The sequence below is a fragment of the Parambassis ranga genome, chromosome 15 (assembly GCF_900634625.1).
Source record: "Parambassis ranga chromosome 15, fParRan2.1, whole genome shotgun sequence".
In the NCBI taxonomy this organism is placed as follows: Eukaryota; Metazoa; Chordata; class Actinopteri; family Ambassidae; genus Parambassis; species Parambassis ranga.
The window spans coordinates 11394276-11409785 of NC_041035.1; the positions used below are offsets into that span (position 1 = coordinate 11394276).

The 15510-nt window shown below is 42.1% G+C and overlaps 1 long non-coding RNA gene across 2 annotated transcripts; it reads right to left on the minus strand.

The window, feature by feature from the left end:
• Positions 1–2320: 2320 nt before the first annotated feature.
• LOC114447497 (uncharacterized) lies at positions 2321–4035 on the minus strand. Of its 2 annotated transcripts, XR_003671848.1 has the most exons (4): positions 3730–4035; positions 3558–3593; positions 3375–3461; positions 2321–3223 (listed from the first exon to the last, which is right to left on the minus strand). It is a non-coding gene; the product is annotated as an uncharacterized LOC114447497 (long non-coding RNA). The 2 variants fall into 2 exon arrangements; XR_003671847.1 differs by lacking the exon at positions 3730–4035 and having other exon boundaries at positions 3558–3673.
• Between the last annotated feature and the right edge of the window lie 11475 nt (positions 4036–15510).

Consider the following 15510-nt stretch of genomic DNA (forward strand, 5'->3'; position numbering starts at 1 on the left):
GTGATGATGTGCATTTGGAATTCTTCTAAAGCAATTCATTTTATGGCTGTTTTAACGTATGGCTTTACATCACCCACGGTGGTTCTGGTACATCATTAGAAGGGAAATAATGGGATAACACACACTGCTGCATATGCAAACCCCCAAGATTCATTTGGCTCATTTCAGCAGGACTGTGATAGCACTTCAAAACTCTTTATTATATTGTATTTCACCTGCTAACAATGAAGGTGCATAAAGTACAAAGCAGTGATGATTAAAGACATGTATATGAAATGGAAACCACATCCATGTAGCTTGCATCCTCTCTGCACCAAACAAATATGTTCATGATCATCTGACAAGTTTTCTTTCTGTAATGACCAGCTGACAGTTCAACATGGAAAATTTAAAACTAAACAATATACCAATGCATATATACTAAAAATGTGTGAATACAGGTTTAAAATCCATTCATTTGATTGGCACTTTCAGATACACTACATTTTCACATGTTCCTTTTAACTATAACATTCAAGTTCTTGTGTCCCTATATGTTTACCATGTGAAATTATTGATAATAAATAGGTGCTATTGATTAGCAGCTCAGTAACATCCTACAGTAGTGTTTGAAATTACCTGTATCAGTTTTTTTTTATTAAAAGACTTTAAAAGTTGTATTAAATTACCTAATGTTATGCTAAACTTTGCTTCACTGATCAGTAGATCCAATTTCATATTGACATGTTGCAGCTAATCCTTGTGGCTGGTGCATAATCTGTAAATAAAATAAAAATGTTTTTGCTACAGTAATTGGGTCATTATGCAGTACTGTTCTGCTGCCAGTGCCAGTCTTGAAGGGATGTATGTCACACAAATACTTCCCTATTATCTGTATGGTATTCAGCATGGAGTTTGAAGTAACAATGTTGGAAATTAAAATTATTTCGTGTACACCAAGATGGCCTTATTCAGCTCGTCCTGAAAGCTGCATTGCTGGCCATAAAATGTTCAGTGTACTGATTGGTTTGGTTCATGCCAAACCAGCCTTTCCAAGGAGAGATGTGCTTTGAGAAGTAGTATGCATTTTGTAACATTGATAACGTTTCAGGCGAAGTCCTTGCTCCTCTGAAAAAAAGAGGTGGAGAGCTTGCAGGTTTTTTGAAGAGCTTTCCCAGAGCTAGCTTTTATACCCTCGCAAAAGATTAATACTACGCCGCCCTTGAAAAATGAAAATCAAAGGTATCAGAAAGCTCAGAGGGATTACAGCCAGGGAGTCTGATATCAAGCCCAGTTTACTCTTTATGATGTCATTTTCTTTTTATGGAGGAAGCAGGGAGTGAAAGCTAAAGGCAGATCTGGGATCCAGGTTTGGGGGGGTAATCTCCCATAAATCTGCCCCATTGATCTCTGGAATCATGCTTCTATTGACAAGAGCGAGTCTGTCTTTTTGAAAAGTGATAACTGTGTGCAGGGCCGTCCCACTAAACATTTATGGATGTCATTCCTGCTTTGGTCTGGGCCCCTGCTCTGTAATAGCTTTTAGCGTCATGTAACACCCCTACGTGTGAGTGAATGCACAAATGTGTCTGAGACCCTGCTGAGTACGTTTACGCTCGCCGTTAATCATTGTCTGGGCCAGCTGGCTCTGGCTGCTGGGCAGGTGGGCCTGTCAGGTTGGCAGCCTCAATCATGTAGCACTGAAACTGGAGCCCAAAAGGGACGACCATGCCCTCAGTGTCTCTCAAGTCCTGCATCAACTGCTGCTTACCAAGTGCTATTTTGACTGATACTTTAGATAACAGTCCAGTGTGTTGAACTTGCCGAAGAGCTGTAATTAAATCCCAATAAACAGACACATAAAACTGGAAAAGGAAGACATAATGTTTTGATTTTGTCTCTGGTTTCGTAACAGTGAAACATTAGCTGGATACATCACTGTGGAAATCCTTGGAAGATGAGTCTAGAATTCTTTTGTCTATTATTACTACAGGCTGAGATAACACTTTATTCCATTTTTAAGATTTTTAAAAACACAGACTATAAGAACAATGCTGCTCAGGGCGGGTGAACCTCTATAATAATCTCAAACGCTTGTCCTTGGGTCTGACCAAAAGCAAACGGAGAACACAGGAAGGCCCTATAGCAGCTGCAGCAGCCTGCACAGCATAGGTGCAGTGTGTCTCACTTCCACTTTAACTCGCATGCAAGTATAAAAGATTTAACAAAGACCGGATAAAAGTTTGTATCTGTAAGTTTAAGAAATGAACAAAGTAGGCTGCTTGCAAGGGTGCAAGACCCTGGATTCTTCCAGAACAAATTCTGCTGTATTAAACACAGTGTTTTATTTATACTAGAAACACTGCAGTGGTCATTGTCTCCTCACTTTATATTACTTTCTGCTATATTAAATATGGAATGCAGCTGAAACTCAGACCTCACCTGGCTACAAGAATTTCTGAAATTGGCTGAAACATTCTAATTTCTGATTGGCTGATAAGTTGCTAATTCCAGACAAGCTGCAAGAACGCACATTAGTCTGCGTTTGACTTGTTTATAGGATGGTCCGTTGGAATTTGAGACTTGAGAGCCCTGTCTATAACACAGTCTGATTTGATTTGAGGATCTTGTCAGTTCATCCTTTACCAGCGTCTTGTCTTCTTTTAATTATTTTTTTATCACTTAACATTTGATACAATAGAGTCATATAGAATGTTAATGAAGATTCTCATTCATCATTTTTATTTAAGTCAGAGATTAGAGATCAGAGGACCTTGATGAGGAATCTTATTATAGACTATCATGTACACTTACATTTACTTGCATTTTATATTTAAGCTTTACAGGTTCAGCAGAATGGATGCATCTTTATGCCAAGCTACACTAACTGGATTCTGCCTTTGTGCTAGTTTAAACATTGCAAGACATCAAATCTGAATAAGAGCACCTGAACACATAAGAGAAATATCGCCTTTCGCTCAGTATTTGTGTGCTGCATGCTTTGCCTGGCATGCACATGCAAATTGACTAGCATGTTGTGTGAGTGATCACACAGATGAGTGATTAAAGTCAGCAGTGAATTAGCATCTCCAGTGTACTGGGAACACGTTGGTACAGTTTATAAACGGCTTGAAAACAAACCAGCTTGGCCTTTCTTGAGTTTCACACGGCCATCAAACTGTCAGGTCCAGGATCAGGCATCCAGCCTTTAGTGTCTCCTCATCGCTTGCTGTGCCAGTAAATTCTGTAAAGAGCATAGACTTCTTTACTGCAATCTTTTAGTACTACAGCTATCACAGCCCTCCTTTTTCTCTCAACTTACATGGATACACTAGCTGCTCTTGTAAATCTTCAGGACATATTAATTAAACAGTCAGGGATGCTGTGACACTTACAGTGTATTTTGAACTTCCTTGTTCCTCAGTCTCGATCTCAGTCTCTCTGAGAAGGGTGCTGTTAATTTTGCGATCCTGTATAGTGACCTTAGGGTGCCACGAGAAATCATAAAGGTAGGCGCTGTAGATTACACTGACAGCTTACACACACATGCACATTACACACATACCCACGTCACTCACAGTTCTCTTTCCCGTCTTCTGTTTAGAGCTGCATTCCTGTGGGCAAGGTTTATAAAAACGCCAGTGACAACACGTCCTGCTTGGCCTTTAAGACCTACATAAGCGGCGCTGTGCTGAGGCCAGCTGGGTATTAATAGCTTGCATGGGAAAACATAAATTATTACTCTCTTACCAAAAATGTCATTCAATCCCTCCATCTACTTGTCTGGCTTGTCCTCTTGAACTGCTTCGTAAATCACACCATATGTTCTACCCCAGGAAATAGTCCAAATCCACAGGCTCAGCAATTACCAAATCAACTTATCAATCAAGCCCCATGCCTATCAATTTGAGTGGGAGAGTAATTATTTCTCTAAAGCGTCCCGTGTCCTCTATGCTGTCCTCTGTTCTGTAAACTGGTCTTCTCTTTATCCAGCAGTTTAATAAAGACACTGTGTGTTGAAGGCATTCATTAGCTGCCACATCCTGTTGTCCAGCCTGTCACAACACCAGTGTTTAAAGAGAGATACACTCAGGCCTATTCTGAGCTCAGATGACCTGAAGGTCAGTTGAGGATGAGGGCAGAGTGTGAAGGAAAGGCCTGGCATTCTGTGAACATGCGATCACCACGCAGCATGGCCTGAGCTGCAGCTCACATAGTTGGAGCTTTAGTGGTTACAGGGATTACACACTGATGCACCAAAGAGATGAAGGCTGGAAGCATATTTAACTTCACTCTGTATGAAGCTGAACCGTGAACTTATGAAAGACAGTGAGAGTCAACACGGCAGCTCAGACCCAGCTGGGTCTGCCATGTTTGCTCCCTGAACAATAATTTGGACTAAACCCCAGCAGACTGTGTTTAGAGACTTATACATCTGATGTTTTCAACAGAGATGCAGGTCAGTTTGAATGGCACATTCAGCTAGGTGCTTTGTACAGTAAGGTGTGCTGAGAAAGCACTGAATGGTAGAGTCTCAGCTCAGCAGTTCATTCCTTCTTCAAGTATTGCCTTTAATGATTTTATTTTTACTTTTTGACACCTTTTCTGCTTAACTACTGTTAAATTAAGCACAGAGTTTCCCATTTCACTCTGTATGTCATAGGAACTAGAAATAATTATTCTGTAAATATCAAGGTTTCCTCCAAACGGGTGTCTTTTAAAGGCACAAGCGTTATTGGGTCTATGGGAAATGAGAGGTCATTTTAAATGCAGTTAACACTGATGACACCCAGGGGGATTGTTTACCTAAATATGATTTAGTGGTAAATGAACTCAAATTTGTCGTCATCCTCCGTTCCGTGTGTAAATCCTCTTGGCATGACTGCTGAAGCGGTCATGAGGATAGGAACGGATTCCCTCGCTGGCGTGTGAACATCTGCTGGGCCATTTAGCCAGCTAATAGATCAGCCTGGAAAGAGAAAGAGAGTGTGTGTGTGTGTGTTTGCATGTGAGAGAGCGCGGAAGACATGCTGCAGGTGTTCCAAGGCCAGAGCCAGAAAACATCAAACCAAAAGCCCAGGCCAAATCCACCAGAGCACAAGCTGAATGACTCACAGCCTCTCGCAGATAATAAAACAAGCATAAAGTTTGCTTAAGGTACAGGTGGGGGTATTTTGCACCATACTCAGGAGAGAGCCGGTACAGGGAGAAAGGTAATTGGGTGCATATGGGGGGAGGTAAATGAAAGAATTTTGAGACTATCTCTGTGGAATAGCTAATGGGGACAGGACAGAAAAGGAAATTAAAAATTATTGGAAGCAGATGGACTGTTCTTTGAGTTTTTCAGGGAAATTTATTAGTGCTGTGAAAGAAATGTGTCTGTTTATTTTGTGCTGCCATGAAATGAATGGCCTGCTGAGTTGTGCTTGTGTTAGTGTATGACTGCACGGCCATTATTCATAATTTAGAATGTATTTGTTATCGATTCATGATTTAGTGTGATTTATTGGTGCTTGTCAGTTTTCATTCAAAAGCCCACCGCTTTTCTTTCAGCGGCAGGACCAGAGTTTATGAAAAATATAAACAAAGTTGGGTGATATGCGGATACTGTTTCATTTGTACCTCATTACATAACAGCCTTGGCTAGATTCAAATGCTGCCTTACTGTAATTCATTTTTTCCTGTAATTTCCATATTGCCAACAACAATAAAGTGAAATGTTCTACAGTAACGAATCAGTCAAGAAACACTTTGTAATGGAAATGTTGATGGGAAAATGTCAAAATCCCTCCAAGTTCACAGACACTGTTTAAAGTTTAGTGTGGTCAGGTAGGAACATAATATTAACAATTGATCAGGAACAGCAGTTAGGAATTATGCAGTGATCTCCAGAGGATTTGTTAGGAAGCTGTTTTCTTCCTACAGCAAGCATCATTAAGCAGACTGGCTCTGGATGTCTGGGAACGTAAGGTTAGCACTGATATTGGCCCAGCACATGGTTCAAATTTGGAAGAAATATCTCAAGATTAAAAGTCTCACAACACAATAAGAAGGGTCAGATCAATCTGTTACAACTGTTTACATTCTGCTGTGATTTGATCCCTAGTTTTAATTTAACCTTTAATTTCCCCAATGTGGCTGTTTGCAACAGGATTTTTATCATATTCTCCATCACCTCAGTTCTTATGTTCCATATAAAGTAGAACCAAAGCATTGATACAAAGCATCTGATCTCAGGCTTAGCTAGCATCATCGATCAAGTGCAGGGCCGGCAATTTCATATCTTAAGTTTTTTTTAGCAATTTAAACATTGAAGATAAATGCATCCCACGGGCGGAGTAAAGCTGGTGCAGGAAATATTTTACATTATGAGCCTTGAAAATGTATAAACTGAGTCACATTGTGTGTCTTTTTTCTGATCAGGAAATGTATAGTCAATTGTGTTCACACGTTTGTAGGAGAAATGCAGTTGTCTGGTCTGGTCTGGTCTGGTCACCATGGTAACCAAGAAAATGGCAGAGAAGCTTATAGGAGATTGAACCTTGCCTCAGGGGGGAAAAAGCCATTTAAAGGTAGGGTAGGAGATTTCGAAAACTCAGTGAGAGTCAGCCAGATTCCAAAGTAAACACACGTCCCTTTCTCTCAGAGCTCACCCCGAAGCCACGCCTCCCAATCACATGGCAGCATTACCTGAAGACGAGCTGCGGTCTGTGACCGGCCATCATGCACATACCTCTCTGGTCCGTGCAGAGCATGAAAGAGAGTGACAACCAGCCAATACTCCGCGCAGGGTCCACCCGGAGGATTGGCTGATGTTTTTAGCGTTTTATAGCTTCCACAGATGATTAATATTCTTCGTTTTAATGCAAAACTGCCGAACTAATTGGTTACTATCGGATTGTAAAGAGAAGTTACACTAATTTAACAAAAAGTGCATCAGAATGAAATCTCCTACCCTACCTTTAATATACATAACAAAGTAGTTTGTTATAACAAAGTAGTTTGTTATGTTGACATATGTTAAATTGAGAATATTGCCATAATTCAGCAGTGGTGGCTAATGCTTGACTAACTTTATAGCTGCAACTTATTTGTAGTGAGTTGGAGTTTCTGCTGAGTTAACAATCAAGGTCTGAGTTAAAGCTCAGTACCGCAGATTCAGGGCAAACGGTGAGCAGAAAGCAGACTACGCACCTTTGTTAGCACTAGATGTACTATTGGAGACCTTAAAAGACTTTTTTTATTTCTTCGCAAATAAAAAATGCACACCCATAAAACAAACAAGAGGCAGACGGAGATGTCTGAGCCTGAATCACTCACCTCCTCTTCATATGTGCCCCTCTGAGCTGCAGGCCAAGAAGGGAGATATGTTGTGAGAATTGTGAGAACAAAAACAATTCTCACCTTGAGATAAACAAGAGGCATCACCGGGGCCCGCTCCATTCCTGCTGTGTTCAGCAAATAGTTCCATCCGAGACAACCAGGAATTCACCCAACAGTGGAGTTCACCCCTCTGTCAGTACAAATAAAAAACTAGATCCTATGAGTTCTGGGGAAAAAAAGCACACACTGGGATTTGATTTCTGTGGGCAAAGATGAGGAGATAAAGTTGGAATCAATAGAACAAATAAAAACAGAAATCAAAGACAGAACGAGATAATAAACTTTTTTACAGAAGCATTGTACTCTTGCAACAAAACCACTGACATTTATTGAAGCCTAAAATAGACATGCTCTTAGGAACAATTAACGTTTCACTTTTTATCAGAACCAAATTAATTTGGGTAAACACAGGAGCAGACACAGCCCTGAGGTTTGAGCTGTAAGAAGACACACTTTTACATCATTGGACTGTGCCTGTTTCATCTGGATCTAAACCAAGCTGTACCTTTCAAGTCTCACAACTGACTGAAACAAACAAAACCGTTCCCGACAGCTCAAAAGCCTTCCTGCGTCTGTCTGCGGATAGTGACACTCTGCGAGCTGACACATGGCAGAGGAAACAATTGCTTCATTAGCAAGAGGCAAAATAGTTTCAAAAGGACCTAGTTCACTGCACTGAAGGGGAATTAATAGGCTGCACACCGATGATTGAACTGAAGTAAATTAAGTTCACCGCCGACAAAATCATTTGATGGTAGAGCTGCTTCTCAGTATTTTATAGGTCCTTGGCATTGCTGGCGAAAAGGGCAGCGGCTGTTATGTGCAGATTGACCCCCATTAGAATGTAAAATGATGAGAATTAATTTAATTGAAGGTAAAGCACTGGGGAAGTGACAAAGCAAAATATATATAAATCAGATTATACTTATTTACATAGAGTATTACTATACTGGCAAATTTCTTATTATTCTGATGATTGCTGTACGGATGGACTATTGAGACAACATTCAATCAATGTGCCAACATTTGAGATGATATTCTTCTTCTTCTTCACTCATAACACAACATGACAAACTCCGCTGTGAACAGAAACACAAGTTGCTCTTCTTCTGTTGCACGTCTGCAGCTGCTCATAGTGCGTTTCCTGCTTCCAGTTGTCAGTTCATGGCATTTCACACAGACCTCTGGGAGCTGTAATATTGAAATGCACCTGCTGTTGTTACCAGTAACCGCAGGTGATGACAAATCAGCTAAGACTGAAGCTGCTCCTCTTCATATTTATACAATTGATAATTAATGAAATGTAAAAAGTGAAGCCATGAAGCAACACGTCATCTACACGTGTAAGTGAATGTTTTTTTTTAAAGTGGACACAATAAACAACTTGCTAGTGACCCTAGTGGAACCTTAAGGAGGCCAAAAAATAGTGGATTTTAAATGTTTTAGGAGCCAAAACTGAGAGACCAGATTCTTTTAATGGAGCCTGTTCACTAGGTAAACAATACTAGTGGTTGATTGGTGAATAGACAGCCAAGAAAATGGCAGAGAAGCTCATCGCAAATGAGAGAGCTTGTGTCCAAACAAGAGCTAATAAATGAAGCTAAATAATTTGATATCATGTAAGGCGGAGGATATCAAGCATCAAGTGGAGGGTTTCAGTTCCAGCAGGAAGGTTGCAATTAGTTACAGTATGCACCCATGCAAAACCATCCCTACCCAACCCTCCCACCGTCCTGTAATGAACGAGCGGCTTGCTTGAGTTGAATTGGCATGTCAGCAGGAGAGCAGGGCTTTGTCGTTGTAATGGATGCAACATACTTAACCCCACCATTTTAGACATTAGCTTCCACCACTGGAACTCTTGAGAGGGCTGCTTCTGGAAACACTTTTCGTATCCATTCAGCTCACAACCTCTCCCTCTCCCTCTCTCCCCCTCTCCCTCAAACACTTGGCAGAGAGGAAGATCTTACGATTATACCAGCTTGTGTTTTTATCCACACCGTGCCTGGATGGGTTTGGATTTCAAAGAAGTTCAAGATGTGGCAGACAGACAGGGAGATGGAGAGACAGATTGAAGGTGAGAAGGAAAAGAAAGCAGTTAGAGAGCAAGGCTGAACTGAGGGTGTAATGTAGGCAGGGTGGAATCTGTCACTCGCCTTATTGCATGTTGATGACTCAGGGTACTTTCAGCTATAAGCAGCCCCTGATTTATGGACAGTCACTGAACTCCTGCAGCCAGTGAGGTAGGGTGGAGAGGGAGATCACAGCCCCACAACTGCAACAGGCCCTCCTCTTTTTCAACAGAGCAGAACGAGGGAGAAAGACAGAGAGAGAGAGAGAGAGAGAGAGAGAGAGAGGCAGGCCCTGCATTTTTTCCCCATGCCAGACTGCTTTGCACGGCAATTAGCTGTGTCCTCATTTAGTTTGCCCTGTCCCAAAGGGTAATGAAAGTCATACATCATCTTCAGGGCCTGCTAATTATCCAGCTCAGTTGCAGGTAAGCTTTGTAACCATGAGAAGGCCCTGTCGCAGAGATATTTATTGCTCTTCCAATAAGGGGGTAAAAAATACTCTCTTGAACGGTTGCCTGTACCAAGCACCTCACATCCTTGACATACCTTTTCGCAAATGTGCTAGTCAAAGGGGAAATGTCTTCATTCTACATAAATCATCTCCTCTGGCGCAACAGCAAAATGTTCAACCAGAGCGGTACGCAAGTGCTGGAAACCGGAGAGCATAAACATTTTGGGGGTCAGCTTGTCTGTGCTGATGTACATGTAGATGTCTAATGAAGGAAACATAAGTGAAATACTCAGTGTATGGCAGGGGTACGTTGCCACTCCTGCTGTGCCTATTATTGAGAGACATGCATGTTAGGATTGTCCTAATTCTAAAAAAAAAATTGCAGAATTCTTGTCATGCTAAATGTACATATTTGGATAGCAAGCTAAATAATTCAAGCTATATTTTACCGCAATACTAATGACAATTTGAATCTAGTGTTCAGAATGCTACCTAATGAGCTATCTACTTAGTTGTTAGCTGACTGCAGCCTGATAGTATTGTTGGGATAGTAGCAAGCGGCAACCTGTTGCTAAGAAATGAAGCCCATGCAGAGGTGTTAAAAACCGCAATTCACCCCGCAGCCTCTAGGGGCTAGCTACAACAGCTGGTTTATCCCCATAGACTCCCATGTTTACAGCCTTGTCTCTATTGATCAGCTCCAGATTTGTGACAAGTGGCATTTTGTGTTCTTTGCCTGTATTTGCCAACATGCCAACGGTCTCCCATAGTGACTTAGAAAGGCACTTCCGAAACCTATGAGTGATGTCATGGATACCCCAGAGTTATATACTGTGAATGGATAACTTGTTAAGCAGGTAAGGCTAAGAAGCTAAGGTAAGCTAAGCTAAGGTTTGTTATTTCCTACTGTCTATTTTAGATGATAATAAGACAACGGTGGAGTAAATATGCTCACATTGTCTAATAAGACAGAGTTAATTTCAGGGCATTATTTGTGCAGAATAAAACTGGTACCAGCAGGAAAGACAGGCGGGAACAGTGAGTACAATGTGAATGAGAAGTGAATCCAAAGTATTCACTGCCATCCTGCCTAAGATGACACAAGGATTCCAACATGATGCCCTGACATGTTTGGATGTTTGGGCCCACATTAGCTGTCACCTACACATACCAATAGGGAGTCAGTTACAGTCTTCTGATTGTGGCCCTCATTTCGTTTCTGCCTTCCTGCTGTCATCTTCACCCCGTCGTCCTATCCGCTTTGAGCCTGGCAGCTAGTGCAGTCTGGGTATTGGAGTCTGGAGAGCACGAGGTGAGAGCTGGAGGCAGAGAGGAGACTTATTGTCAAGGTTATGCCTCCGAAGATGATTGATGCCAGGCTGGGCTTTCCTGTCAGCCTGTCAGGAGGCAGGAATGTTTAATGTTCTCATTATTGGTTACGCTGTTGTGTATATTTCTCTGTCAGCGCCGCCGAGCCATCTGAACTGCCAAAGCACTTCAAAGGCCTGCAGGTCATTTATCTTCCCCTGACGCTCCCAATGCTCAGCCTCAGCTGAGTGCCAGTGATTTGTTATGACTTGAGAGCTGGCTGACAGACAGGTCCTCTGTAAGGAGGGGGAAAAAAGGAATCCTTTTTGTCACACTGTGAAAACATCAATGTTCCCGTAATGGGCTACAACTGTCAGTGGAGGCCAGCACCTGACAGTTGTGTGGCCTCACTAATTTGCAGTCCTGGTGACTTGCACACTTCCCAGTTTAGATTTGGTTGTGGTGTCACATACAAACAGGCTGCCATCTGTTGTTCACTGCTGCAGGAAAGGGCGGAGAAGACGAAGGAAGGCTATGCTAATTGAAGATGCCTTGTCATTTCATATTAATCATTATGCTCACATATCCTTTCTTTTGAAGTCAGGGCCGAGATATGATGGGAAAAATAACTCTGTCTCACACAAAGACAGGCAGGAAGATGTAGTTCAGAAACACTGTCCAGAACATGGACATAAAAAAAACAGTTAGAGAATAAGAGGAACAAGAGATGGGCAAGAGAGGAGGAGGAGGAAGAGGAGTAGCAAGGTCTCACAGAGGGGATGAGAGGAGGCTACAGGGGAGGAAAAGGAAGAGGTGAGGAAAGGGGAGGGGCATGGGTGGAGAAAGGGAGAGAGAGAGAGAGGGAAGAGAGGAAAATCAGATCTTTGTTTCCTTTCCCAGGCCATGACATGATTAATCGTTTTCTTCTGATCTAATTTTGGAACATGAAAAACAGCACATTTGTCTTGAAGAAAAATGATGTGCCGCACGGTGCAGATGGAAATTTCAAGCCCTGAAAAAGATTAAAGTGAAATTCCACTCCTTAGACCTAATCATGAGTTGTAGATTATACTGTCATCTTAACCAGATGGTGGGTTTGATTCCCCGGACCCTTCCTCATATTAATGAATGCTAGACTGTTATATTTGACTTTGGTAAGTGAAATGTCTATCAGGCCTAATGGACTGCCAGCCAAACGAACACATGCTGCACCTCTTTCTGCTCTTCCTGCATTTTTCATGGCTGAGACTGGTACTCTATGTAGAACATTGTGCTTCCCCTTCCATTTCTCACAGTGTTGTCGCCTGCCCTGCCTGCTAAAATATTTTCACACAGAGGGTGGAGAACAAGAACAAACTTGTGTCCACAGCTAATTTCCTCCCATAGGTTAGGGCCATAACTCTGGACTTACAAGCGTCACCTGGGGCCAGCCGGGAACGGAAACTCAATCGTAATGTGATTAAGCTCCCAGTCAATATGACTGCATACACGGCAGTATGTTAACCAACCTAATTATGAGAGGAGGTGATAAAAGGAGAGGAGTGGGTGGCCGGGCATTTCATCTCAGCACATACATGGATGCCCTGTAGCACTGTCCTTTTCCAAACAGAGACCCTTGCACACACATATGCACAAATGCTGATGTATTTTTTCATTTGGAGAGGAGCCCCTGCTTGTCACAGACAAATTAGATTTCATGATTATTTGTAGCATCTGCTGCAAACCAGGCTAATGTCTCCAATGTTACGCTTTTTGCAGAGATATGACATCACCGCCTCACAATGTAAAATAGCCACAGTTTCAAAATAAAGGCTCTGCAGTTATTACCAGGAACTACTGGCATCCTTACGGGCATGTTTTTGAAACAATGAATGTTAGCCTGTGATAGATGATGATAAACAGATCCAATTCATCTATTCAGGCCTATCCAAATAGTTTCCTATGATGACTTCCCATGTTCCCAGGTTCATCGGGTTACTACTAATATAACATTTCCTTTGTAGGCTATATTAACTTGCATAACAGGAGGTATCACATAAGACAAGACTGATAAGAGTTTCCATGAGGGACCATTATTATTTATTTCTTTTTTTCAACCAGATATGTATGTACCTAGGTTCTTGATAAGGTTTAGAATACAGTGAGAGGTGGGTCACATGATTTGCCCGACCCGTAATCCCAAGAAAAACCATAGGTATGTCACGTTGTCTGAACTTTTGCATTGGATGCTGTGGAGCTATGTAGCTATTACACATTTTTCCTGTTGCATAACGTCTCGTGATGACGACTTTATTCCCATCAGAGAAGAATGATGACAGCGCACACTATTTATTAAGTAACACTGATCCTAATTTAAGTCTGTGCAGGACTCTCTAAGCTAAACTGCAAAACAACTGACATCAGCTTTATTTAATGTTGCTATCCATTATTCTTTTGCTCCATCTGTTTACCTTAGGGGAATAGTCCTACCTCTTGAAAATACTGAGACAAGACTTTGGACAGTTCCGTGGGTTGTTTTGGCTGCTGATGGAGCTTTTGGAGGCCTTTTCATCCTTTTCATGCCTATAACTCTGCCTGCTTTCTGTCTCATAAGGTAAATCCAGTGTAATGCTGTCCACTTTCTGGCCCGGCTTCAGCTTTCCTGTCTTGTTTTTGGACAGCTCACACTGTAAAATCTGGTAGCTGATGAACTCTCACCATGGCAGACTGCCATTGTTCTTGTTCGCTAATATAGGAAATGCAAATGTTTGGAAGAAAATCTACGAGCATGAGGAGCAAAATTGCGGGAGGGAGCCAGTACAAAACTTTATTCATGAATATGCCAGGCGCAGACTCAAAACAACAGCCCCCTGAAACTTGGACGCCATCGCGAACCGCGAACATGAACGGAGGGAGACAGAGAGAGCACAATGCCAATATGTCACACGCTAAATAGTTTTAAATTAGAGCCTGTATACGCCTGTTGGAGACTACATTCATCATACTCAATGTTGGTCTGTTTCTTGCAACCCTGGCAGTAAGAGCTTCCACATGCCAGTGTCGGCGCTGGGGAGAAACAGAATCGGGTTATCAGCAGAAGTTTACTTGTCTTTAATCAGCCTGTAGCTAATTACCAGGCTTCCACACAGCGTGGCCATAAGTCATTAATCATGTGGGGCGTCTGGGAGCTCTCAGCTTTGTCCCAGACCACTGCAGCAGACAGGAGCTCCCTTTTCCATGATGGAGCTCTTTTCCTCCTCTCCCTGTCTCCCTCAGAGCGGCGATGCCTCTAGCGGCAATGGCGTCGTCCATTAGGGTGTAAATTACAGGCCTGGTTGTAGATACCCAAACAAAGGCTGTCTAGTGTACTTCCCATTTCCCTTCTCCCCGCTTTGCTTACAAAAAAAAAATGATGACTTCAGAATCACTTAAAAACAAAAACTTGCACGGCCAAATGTGTTGGCATGTATTGTCAATTCATAAATCAGTGCTAGTGTATGATGTCAGCGTTTTAATGGTGAACTCATTGCTAGTTAGCATGACAGGACTTTAGCTACAATCAGAAGTTGCCATGAGAAAAGTGCTCTGCAACGAAAGTGGAGGTGAGGAATAAAAATGTCATTTAGTGCGACCAGGTGATACATCATTCTGTCAGCACTGTAACGCCCTCACTCACCAGTGACTAAATGGGCCAGGGCTGTGTTCAAATTATAACAGTGAAGTCTCCACAAGGATACATCCGTGGGGCTCTTGAAGGCAACATTTTTAATACGTTGTCCATACAGCTAAAAGGTTCATCTACATGACAGTCAGAGACAGATTATTCTTCCGGTTACGTCCAGCCAGGCATTTCCATGTGTGAAATATCAGGTCAACAAGAAAGAGACAGACAGAAAGAGACCAGGGATATGGACAGAAAGAGAGAGAGCTGGAGAATGTCTTCTTCCATCACTGTGATCGCTCGGACAGCTCCATTCACCATCCTCCATCATGCTCTGACAGGGCATATTTCCTGTGACCCAGCTCTGTTTCCGTGCTACTAAAATTCCATGTTCAAACATACACATACACGCATCATCCTGAAGAAGAAAAAAAAACCTTTGAAAGGTGCTGGCGTCTGCAAAGTGAAGCTTTCAGCTGCTTTTCATGCTGCAAACTTCACACGGTTGGCTGAACATCTCCATCCACCAGGTTGAACAAAACATCCCTTTGTACACCTTGGAGGTCAACCTGTTTCCCATCATGCATAGCACATACAGTACATTTAACACACACAATATGTGGTGTTAAGTGATTTTTTTTTGTGCAGGATGAACAGACGTTTGTCAGGAAATATGA